Below are 5,000 nucleotides of genomic sequence, written 5' to 3'. Positions count from 1 at the left end.
CCACCTCCTCTCTTGCTCCCCCCACCCCAACGACCCATCATGGGACCTTCCCCTTACACCTGCTGAACGCTTTTCCACCCCCCACCCCCCCACCCCCCACCCCCCACCCCCCACCCCCCACCCCCCCCCCGCCTGGCCTGCGTTGGCTTGGAGTCTCTGCCGGACCCAGGACCCGGGCGGGGGGGTGGCCGCCCACAGACTCTGTCCACTCTCAGAGGTGATGAGTGGGGGTAACGCACAGAAGCTCTCAGAATACTACGCATGCCCCAGTATCCTACACATCCACTCCCTGCCCCTCCCCCCCCCACCACCGGTTTTGAATGTGTGCGCGGACCCACAGAGTGGAGGAATGGGCATGGACGCGCACACGCGGGCACGCACGGATGGCTAGGGAGGGAGGGACGGACGGACGAAGGAACTGAAGGGGGAAGAAGGGACGGGAAGGGAGAGAGGGAGATAGGCAGACCCACCCGCCGCCCTGTTCACCAACCACCCGCCCCGGTCACCTCCCTCCCTCCCTCCCTCCCTCCCTCCCTCGTCTACCTACCCTTTGCCCTCCCGTTTTCAAAGTGGAGATAAAATTCGCAACTCCATAATTCACATACTCTTCAAGGGACGCGGTTCGGTAGCCTTTTATTCCTTAGGGGACTCCCAAAGATGCGCAAACCCTCGCCACCGTTTCCAGAACGTTTCCATCCCTTCGAAAAGAAACACCCCTACCACCCCCTGCCCGCTTCCCACCCGCGCCTCCCCCTCCCCCTCACCCTGACTCTCTTCACCGGTCTCCCCCCTACAGCCTCCGATCCCCCCCTCCGTCCTGCCTAGGATTGGGGTATGACGGCTGCCTCCTTCCTACCTACCCCTGGAATCCCAAGGCATTCATTAGGTCACCCGTGGCTCTCGGGTTCCTTTTTCTTAGCGTCACGTTTTTGGGGCTCACCCAGGTGTTTCCATGGATCGGCGCGCTGCTCCTTTGGACGGCGTCATCGTTCTCCACGATGAGCTTAGGAAGATGAGTGGAACGACGACAGGATGTTCGTGGGCCACCGAGTCTCCCGCCCGACCCCTTCTCTTAAAACTTGAAGTGGTACTAAACAGGTACCATCTCTGAGGACAGAAGTCCTAGCATCATCAGCAGACACTGTGGAAAGGTGTTTTGCACTGTCTCGCGTGGCCTCTTTCTTCCCTGGAAAAGGATTCACAGGCTATCCTGCACCCCTTAAGGCCAGAACGATCTCATCATGCTCTGGTGGTCCTGCGCCTTGGGTCTCGTGGCGCCCCCTTCCCCACCGAGAGCTACCCTCACTCCATCCTCTTACGCTGGCCCAGAAGTGAGATGAACAGCACCCCGCTTTTTCCACCAGGCGAGCCCAAGTCATGGAGAATGGTTCAAAGCCATTCCCAGGTGCTGGTCATTTGGCTGGAAAGGAGGCAGGCTATGGGGTTGGGTAGGAGGCTACCTCCGTCCTTCTGTCACCGTAGAAAGTAATTTTTTTTTTTCTTTCTCCCTTCCCTTCCCCTTCCCCCTTCCCCTTTCCCTTTCCCCCTTCCCTTTCCCCCTTCCCTTTCCCTTTCCCCCTTCCCTTTCCCCTTTCCCCTTCCCTTTCCCCTTCCCCCTCCCCCTTCCCCTTCCTTCCCTTTCCCCTTCCCCTTCCTTCCCTTTCCCCTTCCCCTCCTTCCCTTTCCCCTTCCCCTTCCTTCCCTTTCCCCTTCCCCTTCCTTCCCTTTCCCCTTCCCCTTCCTTCCCTTTCCCCTTCCCCTTCCTTCCCTTTCCCCTTCCCCTTCCTTCCTTCCTTCCTTCCTTCCTTCCTTCCTTCCTTCCTTTCCTTCCTTTCCATCTTTCTTTCTTTCATTTTAAAGATTCTTGCTTCTGCATTTGACAGCGAGATAGAGAGCCCAAGTAGGAAGAGCGGCAGAGGCCACGCGCGCCGGACTTTATCGAGCTCTTCATTGTTATTTCTGTCGTTGTTTTTCTTGTGTACCCTACAACCAGGGTGGGGCTCCAACTCAGGACTCAGATCTAAGAGTCAGCGCGCTCTATGGAGAACCAGCCAGGGGCCACTGAGCTTTTTGTAGCCTAGGGAGAGAACGGGTTTCCTGTGTGCCGGCGCCCCCCTCCCCCCCCCGCTGCCCCCCCGCTCCCCCCCCCGCTCCCCCCCCCCCCGCTCCCCGCTCCCCGCTCCCCGCTCCCCTCCCCGCTCCGCTCCCCGCTCCCCGCTCCCGTACCGCTTTGGCACACGGGTTCTTTGGAATGTGAAGCGCTTAAGAAACAGTAAGCTGTTCTTCACCCAGTAAGCTGGGTGGCTCAGGCGTTAAGGGTCTGCCATAGGCTCAGGTCACCATCTCAGGCGCGTAGCGCACGCGCGCGCGCGCGCGCACACACACACACACACACACACACACACACACACCCGCTCCCATCGCATCTGGCTCCCTGCTCAGTGGGAAACCTGCTTCTCCCTCTCCCACTCCCCCAGCCCCTGCTTGTTTCCCTCCCTCGCTCTGTTTCTCTCTGTCAAATACATACACAGAACCTTGAGAGAGATAGGAATAAAGAAAGAAAGAGAGAGAGAGAGAGAGAGAGAGAGAGAGAGAAAGGCAATAGCCCTGAGGAGGACACTTCTTTGCCTCTCCCTCTGCTTCCTGACCTGAAAGGGGGAGATAAAACTCGCCTAGGAATGGCACCTTCCCTCCATGGAGCAGGAGGAAAAGAAGACATTCTCATCAGTCTGCAGACGGCATCAGAGGAACGTGCCCAGAAAAACCTTCCTCTGCCCGTTCCCTTCCATCTCTTGGCCTTCCCGTGGTGGGCTGAGCTCAGAAGCCCAAAACTGCTTTCCTCTCTCCTGTCATTTCTCCACAACCGGATCTTTCTTTGTGGAGGACATGCCCTCGACATGGGAATTCCGAGCCGCCGCCGTTCTGTGAGACTTCTGGTGTGGGTGTATTCTGCCTGGTGGGCGCTGCACGTGTCAATCGACTGTTTCTCTCCCTGGGATCTGTCTCTTTCTGACCGGTGTCTCAGTCAACAACTCAGAAGGGGAGTAGAGGGAACATTCTTCCTCCCCTACACCTACTGAATGCAGATGGACACACCCCCAGAACCCTCCCCTCACACACACACACACACACACACACACACACACACACACACCCCAAACAAGAGTTGGAATCCACCTGAATGTGGAACAATGTCACAGTAGTTAAACACAGGATGCTAGACTCACATGGCAGAATAGAACACCGATACTACAATTATGTTTGCGGAGACGGTTTGGTGGCATAGGAATGTGCTTGTTGGGTGGCAATACTTAGTGAAAAGAAGTAGGAAACATTCGGCGGAGAATGGGTTCTCTCTTAGGAGGGGATACCAGATCATTTCAAAGGCTGGGGATGGTAAATCAGCCCCCCCCCCTTCTTCTTCTCCTTCCCCTTCTCCTTCGTCTTCTTCTTCTTCAAGATTTTATTTATTGATGTGACAGACAGAGATCACAAGTAGGCAGAGAGGCAGGCAGAGAGAGAGGGAGAAGCAGGCTCCCCATCGAGCAGAGAGCCCAATCCGGCGTCTCGAGCCCAGGACCCCGGGACCATAAACCGAGCCAAAGGCAGAGGCTTTAACCTACGGAGCCACCCAGGTGCCCCAGTTCTTCTATCTTTTCACTTCTGTTTCTCCCCCTACTCTGTTCTTTAGGGTGGTCCTTAGGCCTCCTCCTTTTCCCGAGCCAATGACTATACCTGCTTTTTTAAGACATTGCGTCCTAAAGAGGAAGCAGGACTTCAGCTAATGGTCTCAGGAAGGATGCTTACTTCCTAGATTCATATGGATCCGCCCAACTTTGGCTTCTCATGGCTCATCGCTCTCTGCAGGACATAGGGGAGGACACGGGTCTTACCATGAAAGAAGCCCACTTGGGTGGGACCGTCGCTTGTGGAAAATGGAATCTGGGGGAAGGACTGAAAGCAGCACTGATAAAGACTGTGTTGCAGGTTAGAGAAATTTCCGCCGCTTGGACACCGCCCTGCCCCGCCCCGCCCCGCCCCGCCCCGCCCCGCCCCGCCCCACCCCACCCCACCCCACCCCACCCCACCCCGCCACCGCCACTCCCCATCCCCCCACGCCCGCCCGCCCGCCCAAAGCAAGCACTTCCCTTTGATGCCATGTCTTGTGTGTGTTTGTTTTCTTGGTTCATTCCTTCGTTCGTGCAGTTGATTATTTTTTTAAGATTTTATTGACTGATGAGAGAGACAGAGAGAGCGCGCGAGCGAGCGTGAGCCCATGAGCGGAGTGAAGGGCAGAGGGAGAAGCGGGCTCTAAGCTGAGCAGGGAACCCGATACAAGACTCATTCCCAGGACTCCAGGATCATGACCTGAGCCCCAAGGCAGACACGCTCAACCTCAACCGATTGAGCCACCACCGGGGCACCCCATCATTCATTCATTCCTTCATTCATTCATTTTAAGACTATCTATTTGACAGAGAGACAGCGAGAGAGGGAACACAAGCAGGGGGAACGGACAAGGGAGAAGCAGGCCTCCCGCCAAGCAGGGAGCCCGATGCGGGGCTCGATCCCAGGACCCTGAGATCAGGACCTGAGCGGAAGACAGCCACTTAACCACTTAACCGGCTGAGCCACCCAGGCGTCTCAGAAGTGCGCTTTCAATGCATCATCTGTTAAGTGGATCTGGATCAAGGACATTGTCACGTTTTAACCTGTGTGGGCCCTGCTCCTGGGCTTTCACACTTACCCGGGTCCCAAAGGACTCTGCCAAACTTCAGCATGTGGGCTCTCTTTCTGTCCTGAGCACACATTGCATATCTACCTCATTAAAAAAAAAAAAAAAGAAGAAGAAGAAGAAGAAAAGAAAAAGAAAAAGAAAAAGAAAGAAAGAAATTTGATCAAAGGGGTGCCTGGCTCCATCCTCCACCGGTGGAGCGTGGGACTCGGGATTGTGAGTGTGACTCGGGATGGGAGCCCTATGTTGTGTGGAGAGATTACAT

Source organism: Meles meles, unplaced genomic scaffold (assembly GCF_922984935.1).
Source record: "Meles meles unplaced genomic scaffold, mMelMel3.1 paternal haplotype, whole genome shotgun sequence".
In the NCBI taxonomy this organism is placed as follows: domain Eukaryota; kingdom Metazoa; phylum Chordata; class Mammalia; order Carnivora; family Mustelidae; genus Meles; species Meles meles.
Note: the sequence above shows the minus strand (reverse complement) of the source record.